Source organism: Talpa occidentalis, unplaced genomic scaffold, assembly GCF_014898055.3.
Source record: "Talpa occidentalis isolate TD23 unplaced genomic scaffold, MPIMG_talOcc4v2.1 talOcc4.6, whole genome shotgun sequence".
Lineage (NCBI taxonomy): Eukaryota > Metazoa > Chordata > Mammalia > Eulipotyphla > Talpidae > Talpa > Talpa occidentalis.
The window spans coordinates 26,691,444-26,708,027 of record NW_023604972.1 but is presented as its reverse complement, the minus strand read 5'-3'; the positions used below and the strand labels follow the sequence as shown (position 1 = coordinate 26,708,027).

General features: G+C 38.4%; 1 protein-coding gene across 2 annotated transcripts in view; it reads left to right on the top strand.

The window, feature by feature from the left end:
- Nucleotides 1–7,065: 7,065 nt before the first annotated feature.
- LOC119261139 (cytochrome c oxidase subunit 7B2, mitochondrial) overlaps nucleotides 7,066–16,584 on the top strand; it is a 93,163-nt gene continuing 83,644 nt past the window's right edge. For both annotated transcript variants that reach the window (XM_037530362.2, XM_037530361.2), the window contains exon 1: nucleotides 7,066–7,187. The gene's annotated coding sequence lies outside the window, so the exon portion shown is untranslated. The remainder of the gene's footprint in view (nucleotides 7,188–16,584) is intronic.

The window sequence follows — 16,584 nt, the reverse complement described above, 5'->3', positions numbered from 1 at the left end:
GAGGATTCACCAGAAACAGAGTGGGAAACAGAACAGGCAGACTGATGAAATACACTGCTGAGGGGAGCAGCAGGCGAGACAGGAGAGGTCTGCTGCGCCATGTGGGATTCTCGCTGGCGGGCTGGGATCGAACTGGCGCTGCAGAGGCTGCAGACAGCTTCACAGCTCTGTGCTCAACTGCCTGCGCCACCAGGGGAGTCCCTCTTTAGGGGTTTTGATGTTTCAATGAATTGGTTCTTGTGCATATGTTTTGAAAAATACTTGGCATATACTTAAGTGCTCAATAAATGTTGGGTGTGAGCCTGGTTATTTATTGCTGTTTAACAAATTTCCCCAAACTTGGTGGCTGATAACAAATCATTATTGTTACTTTTTTCATTGTCTTGTTCGCTCACTTGAGTGGCTTTTTTGAGTCTCTTATGTTGTTGCATAGTAAGAGTGTTTTCTTACTCTTAGAACTGATGTCTAGACAGAAGGATTATGTTCATGGTGGATATTTGACGATATCTCTATGTGCCTACCTCAATCCTTCTCATGGAGTGGCAGTCTCAAACATCATATTTCTTACAGGGCAACTGACTTTTCCCCAGAGCAACCATTCCAAAAGGTAGGAAATTGAAGCACCAAGTTTGCTGATGCCCATCCTACAAATCTGGTACAAATACAACTCTTGTACCAAATTCCTTTGGTCAAAGTAGTTGCAGCATCCACTCAGATTCGAGGAGAGGGAGCACTAACCTTGCCTCTCAATGTGAAGAGTATCAAAGAACAGAAGCTACCTTTAATTTGCCACACCTATCAACATTATTTAGTTGCCTGTTTGTGAATGCCATCATTTCAAATTATCTTGGCAGTTGAACACTTCTGAGGAATTCAGATACTTCAGTTCTAGATTCTCCATGTTAAGATAGCGAAAGAAAATAGTCTCTAAATAATTAGCTTTATAGTCAATATAGAATTTTATTCTATGAAAAATAGCCCAAGCTACTATTTCCCTTTGACCTGTGTCCTTTGGTTAACTATGTGTCTGCTACCACTACTTAAAAGTCAAGCACCAATCCAGAGGTGGCGATATATAAAAAGAAACATTTATCCTTCAATAAAGCCACAGAGGATATGTTTCTTTACATTTATAACACATGAAACAAGACTATTGGAGAACTGGGTCACATACGTTTCTTTCAGCAGGATGTAAAAATAGGAGGTCACTCAAGTTCCAGTGAAAGAATTGTCAGGACAGAGTGATTTCTTCCTAAAACTTAGTTAAAAATAGCAGCAAAATTAAGTAAAGGCACTCTAAGCTTTCAAGTTGTGACAGTAAAGATGTTACATCCTTTATCACTCTCTTTATTTAGCTAATTGGTTTCAGACCTGATAGTGGGCTGGAAATTGAGCCAATTAAATGTTACTTGGAAACCAGGAAATTTTGAAATTGCCTTTTGAGGTGTGGTTTCACAAATTTAGATCGTCTACATGAACAAGCAGTTTTTATCATCTAAATAAATAGAGATGTCAGTTCCATCAAATAATCTGTAAATCACTAGTCTTTTAAAACTTGTCAGGATGAAGCAGAATCTTTCATAAAATCATATGGATGGTTGTAGTGCTATATACCCTAAATACATCTTTCAGTGCTTGTATAGCCAGATTATTTAAACTTGAATCATTTCTTGGTCAAGACATGTCATTTTATGAAATGTTCTCCTAAGTTCCATTTGGGGTTCTATTTTTTATGATTTATTATTGAAATTATAGGACTACAGTATAGTGGTCATAGAATCACAGCACAGCAATAAAAAAAGCAAGTTCCAGATAAATTAATTTATTTACTTGAATGTCTTCTTTTTGTTTTTAGATTTATTTTTTATTTATACAGCTGGGGCTGTACCATGGGAGGGTGAGAGGACTCACCAGAGACAGAGTGGGGAGCAGAATAGGCAGACAGACTGAAAACACTGCTGAGGGGTGCAGCGGGTGAGACAGGAGAGGTCTGCTAGGCCAAGTGGGAATCTCCTTCACCCTCTGGGAATCAAACCCGTGCTACAGAGGCTGTGGAGGGCTTCACAGCGCTGCGCTCAACCCACTGCACCAGCGGGGAGGCCCCTATTTACTTGGATTTCTTAAACAATATGAAGTATATATAATACATTACAATAGAAATATTATTAAAATTTACATATTAAAAATATATAATATAAATGAACGCATCTAAAAATTCCCTTTATATTCCATTTATTTCTCATATTTCAGTTACTGCCATATACCTGCCTCCAAAAAAATCTCTATAAATGTCTTCCTGAGACCCATAACATGCACCTGTCATCCTTTAAACTTCTGTTTTCCTTCTAGTTCGTCAGTTTATTTTTATCTCATTTTTCATAATGAAGAAAAGGACCAAGCTGGCCACAGACAAAATTCAACAACTCTTTCCACTAACTTGAATTTTTTAAAATTTAAAAAAAAATTTTTTTAAAAGATTTATTTTATTTATACAAGAGTCGGGGTACAGGCCAGAGGTGCAGGAGGGTGAGAGGATTCATCGGAGACATAACGGGGAACAGAAAAGGCAGACTGACGAAATACACTGCTGCGGGGAGCAGCAGGAGAGTCAGGAGAGGTCTGCTCGCCATGTGGGTTGCTCCAAGGCCGGAGGGGATCAAACCGGCACTGCACAGGCTGCGGACAGCTTCACAGCGTGGCGCTCAACCGCATGCGCCACCAGGGAGGCCCTGAATTTTCTTTTAAAGATTTAATTTTTAATGAATACAAAAACTGGGGTACAGGCCAGAGGTGTGGGGGTGAGCGGGTTCACCAGAGACAGAGTGGGGAGCAGAATAGGCAAACTGACTGAAATACACTGCTGAGGGGAGCAGTGGGTGAGACAGGAGTGTTCTACTGCGCCTTTTGGACAGAGGCTGTGAATAGCTTCATAGTGCTGTGCTACCAGGGAGGCCCTCCCCCTAACTTGAATTTTGAGTGGAAGTGTGATGTCCTCCAACATCTCTCTGTCTTCAAAATAGACATTACTAGTGTAGTACTATTTATTATTATGCTACATATAACTTATTATTATAAAATATTATAACATTTATTTAGAACTTCTACAATATTTGGGCAGTGAGATGACTGATTAGACTTGGAGCTGTCATCTGTTGAGCAGCATGCTAAGCACTTCATAGGCATCATTTTATTTAATCTTTCCAAACGCTACAGGCACTGAGTAGTTGGCATTTCAAAGATGGAAGAGACAGACTTATATGAAGACAGTGTGCCTCCTTTTCCCTTCTAAGATTAAAATTAAGAACTTGAGGCAAACAAAACATGTTTAGTTAGAGTGGATCTTCTCACATGGGAACTTGTTTCTAGTCTTTATCTGGTGAGTTCTGAAGGTGTCAGGCTCATAGAAACATGTCACACAAAAGAATGCATATCCGGACCTCCCCTGGTGGAGCAGCAGTTGAGCGCTGGGCTGCAGGTCGACCCGCAGCCTCTGCAGCACCGTTAGATCCCGGCTGCTGGCAAGGGTCCCACATGGCATGACAGACCTCTCCTGCCACTCCCGCTGCTTCCCTTCGCAGTGTATTTCATCAGTCTGCCTGTTCTGTTCCCCGCTCTGGCTCTGGTGAATCCTCTCACCCTCTCGTGCTTCTGACTGTACCCAGTGCTTGTATAAACAAATAAATAAATCTTTAAAAAAAAAAGTATATCCCACTTCTTATTATAGATTTTTAATTCCTGTTGAAAAATTAATATTCATGTTTGCATTACAGTAAGTCAGGGTGGATTTGTTAGATCTTGACCTTATACTTCTGACTGCTGCCATGATCTAATTTAGAAATGTATGATATGTGTGTACTAATCAAAATTTTAATGTTAGCACATAGTCAAACATGAAAGACTATAGCTTGTCTCTAGTTTCCTCACCTTTTCAAATCCAACGTAACAACTATCATTCTATAAGAACATTACATATGTCATTTACTAATAAAGCAAGGTGGTTCAGGACACTAGCAGATCAGGACAGCTAGAAAGGTAACTCCTTGTAGTCTTAGGTGATAATGGCCAAAGTAGCTGATGCTATTTTCCTTGCTGTCCACTTGGGACACCTTCCAACTGTTGTCTGGCCTATGAAGAGTCCTTTGAGATAAATATTCACTTTACTTATCATCAGGAATATACAAATCAAAACACAATGAGATACGACCTCACACCTGTGACCATTGCCCATGTTGAAAAAACCAGAAACAAGAAGTGTTGAGGTTATTGTGGAGAAAAAGGAATCCTTGTCCACTATTGGTGGGCATGTACACTGGTCTAACATCTATGGAACATAATGTGGAGATTTTCAAAACATTAGAAATAACTACACCATATTATCCAGCAATTCCATTCTTAGGTATCTACCCAAAGAATACAAAAACACTAATTAGAGGAGATATAAATATACACTCCTATGTTCACTGTGGCACCATTTACAATAAGCAAAGTATAATGCTCAAGGACAGATGAGTGGATAAAGAAGTCTGATAAATATACACAATGGGATTACTACTCAGCTACAAAAAAGAAAAAGATAAACTCTTGCCATTAGCAACAACATGGATGGAAATGGATGGGATATGCTAATGAGTCAAAAGAAGACAAATAACAGATCATTTCACCCACTTGTGGAACTATAGAGAAAACAAAGAAATAGTCATAAATAAACCAAAACCCTAGAAGTTTTACTATAGAATTGAAGCTACCAGAGTAGGAGTGTGAGGAATGGGTGGCAAAGGAGGAAGGCAGCTCAGTGGAATGTGGTGGAGGATTATGGGTGCTTTGGTCATGGGTGTGGTGTGGTAACATACATTTGAAGAACTGTGAACCTAAACCTCTAAATAATATACATTGTTGTAAGCCAATGTTACCTCAATAAAAAAAAAAATACAATGAAAATAAAGTATATAAAATACTGTAGAATCAAAGTTTTCCCTTTGATTAAATGACTTCCTATGAATTTTTCTTATTTTAATATCAAGTTTTTTAAAGCATGTTTGTTGATTCATGTTGATTGTTATATAATGCCAGTTTTATGTCACTGTTAGCAGACACTTCAAATGGAAAATCAGTTAATTAACTTCAAGTTTTTAAAATTCAACTTATGGAACAGAATTAAAACTTCGGAAAATTCATTCTTCAAAAGTAAAACATCTGTGATTGCTATGAATGTCATTTTATATTCAGTTAAAGAGATTGTATTTAAAATAAAATTATTGCAGTAAATTCTGAATTTAAATTGCCCAGAACACACACGCAAAAATTCTTATTGAGAAAGCCTTTGGCATACAAATATTTTTGGAATTGACTATGTTATGTACATAATTCATAAATGCATCCAAATTGCCTTTGTCATATAAGCTATAGTAGTCAAAATTCACAAATATTGTTATATGTAACAGTTGGATGAACCATACTATGGAAATATTTTGGTAACAAAATGAGAATGAAATATTCCAAGAAAGACTCAAACATAAAAGTACATTTTCTGTTTATTGTCTCTAAATAGAATGTTTCAAATTTTGATTCTTTAAAAATATGCTTTATAAACAAACTTAAATGATCTGCAAATTAAGTGAACTTTTTATGAATAAGATTTACAAAAGTTGGTTGTATTGTGTTAGAAATAATTGAGATATTTAATAAAACAATTCAACAATTGTATTAATAAAATTCGGAATCTGAAGGTTGTAGTTATTAAAAAAATAAATTTTGGGACACAGGAAGATATTTAAATTTATGCCACAAAATCAAGTAGTAACCTCCCTCAAATCAACTGCATTTTAAATATGTATAAATTTAATTTAAAAATTCTATAATGAAGTGTCATTTGATGGCACTCTTATGATTGAATAAACCCACATTTCTAGAGAAATTAAATCAAATTTAAAACACTTTCAATTCAGATTTTGTAAAATCTTCAAAAAAATAAAAAATGGCAAACTTATTTTTTTTAAATGTATGCATTTTCTTTCTTTTTTTTTTTTTTAAAGATTTATTTATTTATTTATACAAGCACTGGGTACCGTCAAAAGTGCGGGAAGGTGAGGAATTCACCAGAGCCAGAGCGGAGAGTAGGCAGAATGACGAAGTACACTGCTGAAGGGAGCAGCGGGCGGCAGGAGAGGTCTGCGCGCCATGGGGGCCCCTTGCCAGCAGCTGGGGATCGAACCGGCGCTGCAGAGGCTAAGGGCAGCTTTGCAGCCCAGCGCTCAACCGCTGCGCCACCTGGGAGGCGCTGGCAAACTTATTTTTTTGCAGTGTGTATTATACAAATATTTGCTGAAAATTGGTATACTGAATAGCCCTAAAGGCAGTACCTGTGTAACTATTACAGCAGAAAATTTACATATTTCAGTATAAATTCAATTTTTGAATGAATTCAAATTTTCATTATAAAAATATTTTCTTAATATATTTTCTGAACTTATTTTTAAATTAAAATTTAATCTACAGTGAAGTAATAATATAATGATATTTAATATGGGTTATTTTATAAATAATTTCATTTTACAAAATAAATTATTTCTAAAATTTACAGTAACCAATGTACAATCTCAAAACTTTGTAATTTCAATTAATATTATTGCTTCTTTTACTGTGAAATTCCTAGATTGAACTATACATGGTTCCCATAATTAAAATCTTGGCATGCTTAGAGAACTCAGATACACTATAAAACACTTGTTGCGTGCTGCCCTGTGTTACAGGAGATTTGAAAAGTTTCTTTGTTATTTAGTAGGATGAGAATGCATTAGGAAGTCAATAAGCTTCCCAAGAGCCAGGTACATGTAAGACCAAGCACCTGTAAGAAGATCCCAAAAAGGAGAGGCTATGCATTGCATTAGGGACCAGGAACACTTACTCCTAGTGTTATTGTTTCCTTCATTTGAAGGGACATATATTAGCACAACACATCTAATGCGCCCCTGCCTCCTTTCTTCTTCCGGTGACATTGACGATCAGTTATCTGATTGGTCAGTTTGGGAAGCGAAATTGATCGGCGTGACCCGCCCCTTCCTTTTCTCTTAAAGAGGAGTTGCCCGCAGGAAGTGTCCATTTTACCCCGCCCGCGTGCGTATGTATAACTGGGACGGAATTGCCCGTTGCCCGCCATCTTCTGTTGGACACTGCCTGTGACGTCGTTGGTAAATATATTTAATTTTCTGCTTCAGTATCAGTAAATCTGCAGAAATAAGCCAGGGTTTTCCTGATACTCTGTAGTGTTATGTGGAAACATTTTGGTTTTCGGGCACTTTTTTCTCTTTTGGTAAAGGAAAAACGTTAACTTGTTCGACTCTTCTCACACTGTAATGTGTAGGGCACAGTGGTAAACAAAACAAAGCAAAACAAAAACGAAAAGGAGGGAAAGTCTGTGTTAATGGAATACTCGTGGAGTAAAACTGGGATACTTATGGGGCTCCCTGGTGGCGCAGGGGGTTGAGCGCAGCGCTGTGAGGCTGTCGGCGGCCTTGGTGGCGCGAGTTCGATCCCCAGCCGGCTTGGGAGCAACCGATATGGCGCAGCAGACCTCTCCAGTCTCCCCCGCTACTCCCCCCGCACCCTCCCACCCTCCCACCGCCTGTACGCCAGCCCCGCAAAAAATAACAACGACTGGTATACTTATACTTATGGCATGGCCAAAGTTTGGAATATTAAGCTTTGAATGTGGTGGACTAGGTACTAATCACCTATTTTCGGAGGTAGTGAATGGCAGTTTTCAAGAGGGAGCATGTAGCAATTTTTTCCAGAGTGGCTGTTTTATAAAAGCTACAAGCCACTTCTGTACGAGCTTTGGGCAGAAAGCAAAGGCAGGTAATTTTGAGGAGTTTCAGCAAGCGAACTCTGACCAGAAGTGCTGAGACATACTTATTAAATGAATCCTGACTAAGTATTTGCTGCTGTTTGACCTCCAAGGGTCGGAAAAATATAAAAAGTAAAAACTAAAGGCACATTTGATGAACGATAGTATCTAAAGGAGCATGTGAAACGGATGTTAGTTCTCTTTAGGTCTCTAGGGGTTTAGGCTTCAGAAGTATCAATTACAACTTCAATTGAGGGATCTTTTGAGAGTTGTTTTCCAGCTGAAAAGAATGGAGTAAGAGAGAAACTCTCCCTAAGTGGGAGGTTTCATCTACTTGACAGTTCTTAAGCAGCTGTGGAAAGAGCCCTGGGGGTATGGGATTGAAAATACCTGCTTACTGGTGATAGGCCCTGCTTTGTAAGATTGAGTCCACTCCCAGCTGTATCAGAGCCAAAAACTGGGGACTTAAGGATGGAATGGAAATGAATAGGTTTTAAAATCGATTGCTGAGGGGAAAATATAGTTCAAATAAAATCTGGTGATCTTGATTGCAGATTTTTAAAATTTTCTGGAATTTAAAAAAAGTGTTATTCTTTGAGAGAGGAAACAGTCTGCTAAGTGTTTTTTGCACTCATATATGATGAGTCCTTAATATCAGAGTTGTGTAATTATATTGATGGAATGTATTCATGGAAATTTTTTGGATTCTATGCAACTCCCAAAACTGACAAAAGGAAATCGGGTTGTTATAGAGCAACCCCGATATTAAACGGGTTCCTGGCTGTGGGTCCTCACCCGCGCGCTTTAAAGGGACTTATGAATACTCTACTACAGACACACGCAAAAGGGTTAATAAAAGGTTTATTTACAAGAGAAAAAGAAATAAGGAAAATGTACAACTCAGGGAGAAAATAGGGAAATAAAGTCTTTAATGCGTCCTACCCGATCCGACGACCTGGAAACCCAAAGTCACTCTCAGAGCTAGACGGACGCCGCGAGCTGGCCGAGGGCCCCAAAATGGAGAGAGCCCCAAAGCCCACATGTCTGCCTTTTGTATCCACCTGGCTGCTTAACCCCACCCTCAGGTCCCAGCCACCTTCCCTTGGGTGGTGATGGGATGTAGAGTTCCCAGTGTCTTTGGCTTTGGCCTGGGGTGGGGGTGGAGTCCACAAAGCCTGTATGGAATTTGCTTTGGGGCAGCCTTTTCCCCCTAACACTGGGGTGGGGGTGGAGTCCACAAAGCCTGTATGGAATTAGCTTTGGGACAGCCTTTTTCCCCTAACAGGGTGACTTGGTGAAGATGAAACCAAGGAAATATTTATGTCCCCTCTTCCTTTAGCTGCCTTTCAATTATGGTTTCTAAGAACAAAATGGTTTGGGGAATAGCTGTTCTAGAATCTTTATTTAAATTTCATGTGTGTGAGGCCATTTTATTAATTATATGTTCTCTTTTAGTATTGTTTTTGAACCACTTATCCAACACTCAAAAACTAATAGTTCAAAACTGAAGTGACATAAGGAAAGTATACATTGACAAATATTCTCTCTCCTGAAGGTTTTACTTCTTTAGTTGTTTATTGAACAACCTGTTCTATATATGCAAATTTTAAGAAGGAAAAGGAAAGAATGAAAATATTTTTATGAACATTGGCCACTGATAAATTATAATCTTAAGCAATAAATAACGAGAACATCTAATTTAATTTTGGTTTTGGGGACAATGAATTCAAAAGAAGAAACAATAGGCCTTGTAGACTTAATCTATGAATGGAAGGAAAGAGTAATTCAGAGGTAGCTTCAAGATGTATAAAAAGAGTGTAAATTTGGAAGGGAAAGTGGCAGATTAATCTTCATGCATATTTCGGTATTGACTAATGACTATATCCAGGGGAAAATCCTATAGACATTGTACATGTTACTGGAATTCTAGGCAAAAGATAAAGTTTTAGTATTCACCATCCTAACGGTGATTGCAGCATAAGAGTAATCTTTTTGAGGCGGAAGGCCAAAGAGTAGATTTTAGCTCGTAGAAAGTTAGGAGAAATAGGTAAATGTCAAAAAACTCACCCAGTATATATTTATGGAAGCCAAAATACAGTGATTTCAGGCTGATGTAGTTAGCTATATCAAATCTTGATGCCATGTGAAAGGAAATGAAGTCTAGCTTAAAGTATTACCCAAAGAAGGACGGGGTGTGTAGTGAGGAGGCCTGAACTCTGATACTCATATATATTTGCATTTTTAAAGATTTATTTATGCATATAAGAGCTGGGGTGCAGGGCAGAGATGGGGGGGTGGGTGTTGGGCGGTTTCACCAGAGATGGAGTGGGGAACAGAACGGGCAGAAACTGCTGAGGGGAGCAGCTGGAGAGGCAGAAGAGGTCTGCTGCGCTATGTGGATTGCTCCTGGCTGGCTGGTGTTCGAACTCGTGCTGCAGAGGCTGCAGATTGCTTCATAGTGCAGTGCTTAACCCCTTGTGCCACCAGGGAGGCCCTATATTTGCATTTTAAACCACTGGCATCTGTCATTGCCCAGTGATTTGTTAATTAGGAATGAACTAGGTATTTAATTTGAGCAGTGGAAAGCGAGGAGGAGGAATGGTGATGGGAGAGCAGTGCTGAGCTGGCATCACTGTGGTTCATCCTGAGGTGTACTTGAGAAAACAGAGTACTTTAGAGTATTTGTGTCTTCTGAGTATAAATTAGGGTCTAAATTATGGGGATCTAAATTATAGTATAAATTATGGGGGGCAGAGTCCTCCTCTGTCTTTTAGTGCGGAAGTCCAAGTATCATCGGTTGAATGGGATTAAAGGTGACACAAAGAACAACTCTTCTAGTACTTAAGAAGGTGTATGCACAGTGTTACATTAGGGAACAGAACCCAGTTGAGCTGGTATTGAATTAACCTTTTTTACATGAGAAGAAAACTGGAGAGATGTCAACTCCTTTTCTTTTTCTAAAGACCTGAGACAAAAGTATTAGGGGAAAACGGGAGAAAGAAGTTGGTGCCTTTATTTTACAAAAGGGCTACCAGTTAATGACAGGGACCCACAGCCTGAGTGACCTGTGTTTCCAGACAGTTGTCCCTGTGTTGACCCTATTTGTTTCTGGTTTTGTTGTCTGTGCCCTTAGGGTGAGGCTGCGGACAGAGGACAATTGTTAAGCCAACCTTGGCCTAGGAGATAAACCTCCACTTGTCATTTTAATGGGTCTACCATTTCACCTTAATTTAATTTTCCTACCTCCAAGAATATATCTTTTTTTGTAAGTTCACAAGCTGACAGAGAGACTGTTTTCCCTATCTCACACAAAGACAGATCATTTGTGCAATGGTAATCAAGATCTTCTGTCTTTGGGTAGCAAAGAAAATGCATTCAACTGTATTTGAAAGAGAAAATTGAAATTCGGCTACAGATGATAAAGCACATTCTCCTTCTCTTTCCTTGCTCCCTGCTCATACCAGCTGACCTGCATTAATAAAAGCAAAAGGTGCCTGTTGCTTGCTGTTGACAAAAAGTACAATATTCAATTGCCCAAAACTGTGTATTAGGTGTGTTGATGTTTGCTCCCATTATAGAGCCTAGTACTTTTAGTTGTTTTTTTTTTTTTTTTTTTTTTTTTTTAAGTCAGTTCTGGCATGGCAAAACAAACGGGAAAATAGTCCCAAGAGGAATGAAGGTTTTCCTACCAGTATTAATAGTAAAGCAAATGCAAGTCTTTCATAAAGTTGATCAAATCTCAGTGTGATTGACCTGCCTATCTGCCTGTTGTAACCCTTTTTACATTATTGCTATCATTGTTTTAGGAACAATGTAGTAGATTTCTTAACATGCTTAACGTTAGCTTCAATTATTTATTACATTTATTAGGTATGCAAGCCATGATATTGCCAGTGGGTCTATTTACTAGTAGCACAACCACCATAATAATAAAATATATGCAGAAATAAAGTAGGTTGGTACCTCTGAGAGAGAGATTTCCATAAACAAAGGGTCTATTGTGGATTTTTCTTTTTTCTTGATCAGACAATCTCATGGGCATGCTTATGTGAGTGAAACCATAGTCAAATATATAGAAATGCAAGAGTAAGGACAAAATTAGAGTTCATACTAATGAATACTCAATAATTCTTTTTAGCTAACCCTATAATAAGAGCCAGCAGCGCAAATCTAGGCAAAATTGTGTATGGTTTGTTTTTGCATGCCTCTAGCTTCCTCTTTGGGTGTCTGATAAAATCCCCATCTCTAGGAGCCTCATCGTTTTCTTTCCCTTCCAGATTTATTTATTCTCAAGAGGACATGGAATTCATTCACACTGAGGTTTAAATAATGAAGGTGTTGCTGCTGCAACAGAAAGAATTCTTTGAATCCATGCAGCCAAAAGTAGCTCCATTTCCAGTTTGAATCATTTTCCAGCTATGTGATTTTAATGAGTAATTTCACGTCAAGTTGGTGCGAGAGGGTGCAGTCTAGTCTTTTTAGTTTATAGTATAGTCTATAACAGTATTACCAATTGTCTTTGTAGTTAATATTAAAAATGGGACAACTCATAGGCTACCAGAGTTAGCAAGAGGGAGTCCTTGACTCTCCTGAGAAAGGTACTCTTTCTTTTGACCTTGCTGAGATAAGTAGGCTGTTTAGAATCTTTAGGTTGTACTCAGTTATAATCCTTAGTGTTTACCTCTCCTGAAGGATGCTCAACTAATGCAATTTTTAGCGAAAAATAACCTGAAAAAGGTGAAAGAGTAGGGAAGTAAACAAATAGAACTATATCTTTTATACAGAGCTGGAACAAAAGAAATCTATTATGTCTGAGACTCCTTTTCTTTTCACTGAGTGAGAATAACATGCCTGCAATTTAATTTAGTTGTATGCTGCTCAAAATCAAGTGAGGCTTTCAGAATATGTTACTCTGAAAAAATTCTGAGGTCTCCTTAGCTTGTAGTGCATCTAGTGTCATTTGTTAATGACACAGACTGGAGAAGAAGGCAAGAAGCCAGTGTGGGCTCAAAGCTAAACAAACTAACCCATAATGGGATAGCACAGCATTCCTTAGACTACTACATACTTTTAGAAGGGATGAGGAAAACTTAAATTTGTTACAAGCTTATGTTTTTCTCCAGGGTTTTAAGATCAGAGACAGAACAAGGAAACTTTACAGAGTTGTGATATTCAAGGTGCACCTCTAATAAACTTTGGTCATTGGCTTTGAGGGTATCTTTCTCCTGATTTTCTCCTTGGCTCACTTGTAGCTCCTTTTTAGTTCTCTCTGCTGGATGATCCTCCTCTTTCTTACCTTAAATGTAGATGTGTCCCAGGACTCTGTCTCTGGACTTTTTTTACAAAGCATTCCCTAGGCGATGCTTTGTTTATTATCCTTACACTGAAGTCTCCCAGGTTCTACTTCTGACCTTGAGCTTCAGGCTTATATGGAATATCTACTTAAATCTGGCATTTCCAAACTTTGATTCTTCAATTTCTTTTTATCAGAAATGTTTCTCCCATTATACTCCCTCCAGTACAAGGTAATATCTGGGTGTTTGGGCCAAAAATTTTAGCATCTTCCCTGATGCCACTCTTTGTTTCACAGACCTCATAAGCAAAACTGTTTTGGTTTCACTATTTTGAAATGTATTCAGAATATCACTGCTTTTCTTCCCCATCCCCCTTTTTTGTCACCACTTTAATTCAAGTCACCATCATTTCTATCATGGACTTTTACCTAATCTCTCCATCCCTTGTGTCTACTCTTGCCTCCATTTAGCTATACTTCACACCTGGCCAGAAAGATACATTTAAAATGTAAATATGGGGCCTCCCTGGTGGCGCAAGGGGTTATACACCGCATTGTGAAGCAATCCGCAGCCTCTCTACCATGAGTTCGATCCCTGGCCGGCCAGGGAGGAACGCACATGGCGGGGCAGACCTCTCCTGTTTCGCTTGCTGCTCCTCTCAGCAGTGTATTTTAAATCGGTCTGCCTGTTATGTTCCTCACTATGTCTCTGGTGAATCCTCTCACCGCCACCCCCCCCCCCGCATCTCTGGCCTGTACCCCAGCTCTCGTATGCATAAATAACTAAATCTTCAAAAAAATTAAAAAATAAAATATAAATATGGGTGACTTCATGGTGGTGTGGTGTAGTAACATACATTTGAAGAGGTGAAATATTATATTTCTGAACCATACAGTGTTGTAAACTGATGTTACCTTAACTTAAAAAATAGAAAAAATAAATCATAATGAGCCTCTAAAAAATAATACGGAAATACGTATTTTCCTCTGAGTAAAACCCTCCAGTGATATCCTCCAAGGATATCCTGTACAGTAAAATCCCTTCTGTACTCCAAAGGCTTTAATGTTATCTGACTCCAGACAAACTAATTTCTGTGCTTACAGTTCTCTGGTCATCATGCTACTCAGTGCTGGAGGGTTATGATATCAGTCTTTGCATTTGGTCTTCCCACTGGCCAAAATCTTCAGATTCCTGCATGGTTTATTGTTTAATTCACTCAGTCTCTGAGTGAATTAATTAGCTTGTTAAAGAAGACTTCACCTACTATTCAACATAGAACCCTGCCCTGCTTATTTTTCTTAGTATCTTTTTTATCTACCTTTCTCAGGAGAATGGAAGTTATGTATGGAAAATAACATGGTCTAATGTGTCTTTGTATATTCCCAGAATCTAAAATATCTTGTCATTGGTTTAGCACTTAGTGTTTAGGGGATGAATGATTAAGCATCATTAATGTCACGGTGCTCCACTTGCTTAGGAGCAGCATCCTTCTGTTGGCATAGGTAAAGGCTGTATGTCCGTATTTAAATCCCTCCACCTTTCAGCAGTGAACCCGGATTAGAACAGAAGTCAAATCCATGTGATTATAAAAACACAGCATGTACTAAGGTAGGTCTAGACCTAGACTACTTTTCTACGCAGACACACCAAAGTAATATAAATCTTTGCCCATGGCAGTCTGCTTAGACACATCAGAGCTACAGTGGAAAACAGACTCACTCAGTGAAAACGAGAGCATAAATACGTATGACGATTACCCCTCATTTGAAGAGTAAAATAGCTCTGTGGCATCGGGCCTGGTGGAAATGTAGAAGAGGCTGGATGATAAGGCTGATTGTGACAGGACATAAATCCAAGGAACAGATGGTATATTTCTGGTAGTATCACACTTCTAGATCCAAGGTGAGACCTAACAAGGAAATGTTAACTCCTAGTAAAAGAGAATGCAGGTATTAAGTATAGTGGAGATGGAAATAGAGGGCTATTTTAAGTTCCTGGTTTAGTTAGTTCTACCGAATCTTTCTCCCTGGGTTTGTTAATGAATGAATGGATGATTGGTAAATATAGATGTATATTGATAAAATGCTAGTTGAGTAACTGCCACTTGCCTTCAGATATCTTTTGGTGAATTAGAAGAGATAGAATTGGAAACTGGAGGAAGTATCAACATCAGATAAGAATGATATATACCATTGTAGCTTAAATCATTAAAGGAGAAATGTAATCTGAAGAAATATAAATCTAAGATCTTTAAAATTATAGTAAATAACCTGTTCATCATGGTTTTGTTATAAATTACTTTTGTGATTAGAAAACAAATTTATTATTTTAAAAAATACTTTAATTGACATTGACATGTAGGGGAATGCAAAGGACCCAGTATTGAAATGTGTCTTATTTCCTATAATTCTAAACAAATTCACTAAATTCTTGGTGAACTGCAGTATATATTACCTCATGGCACCCCTCTGAGGAATCAGTCTTTGCTTCAAAGGAAAGAACTGAACTCTTGAGACACCTTCTAAGGGACACCACTTTGCTACTCCTGTTGTGCTCCTGATCCACAATACATAGCTTGTGAGTTATTGCTTATCAGGGAAGTTTGGATACTCACTGTGAAATGTTGTTTTCCAGATGTTTGAATCATTAAGGGTGGTGTCAGCACAGCGAGCAGGACTTCCATTTTAAACATCCTTGCCTGCAGCAGGGGTTGACAACCTACTGGTTTGGGCCTGATTAATAGCTCCAACTAGGTGTCAGGCATGTCCCAGAGGTGGCACAGGAATCCCTGACTAGGCCAAATCCTGCCTTTGTTTTCTTTGTACACGCTGCCTGTGGGGTGCTGAGGTTAATCTGCTTTGATGAAGAAATGGGGAAGAGTCAGATAGTGTGACTTGTTTGCTTGCTAGGTATAATTGCCAAACAATACTGGATTGCCTCTTGTGATACCAGCATGGCATATACCTTGTAAAATAGTTTTACTTACATGATCTTAGCTGAAGCTCTGAGCTCTGGTATTTGGTAGTGTGCATATGAAGGATATAAGGCAGCCTTTTCCTTTTGTTTCGTGACAGATGTCAAACTGACTAGGACTGGAATGAAGTTTTGCTTCTTAAGTGAATTTGTTGCCTTTTTTCGCTCCTGTCGATGTCTTTAGGTTAGGTAACTACAATATTTTTCTATGAAAAAGCACATTAAAATCTATCCCTAAAGTGCTTCTCAGGAAAAAAAAAAAAGCAGGAAGATTGGGATGAGGCTTTGTTCCAAGCCCTCCTCTCTTCGTTCCAGTTTCACTTGTATTAAGCGCTTCAAGGTGCAAGACACACTTAATAGTTCCTGCCATTCATTAAAATAATTTTTTTTATTTAAATATTTTATTTTATATAATTTTTACATCTTTTTTCATCTTTGCACAATGTATGCATTTTCATTTTGGTTATATTCCCC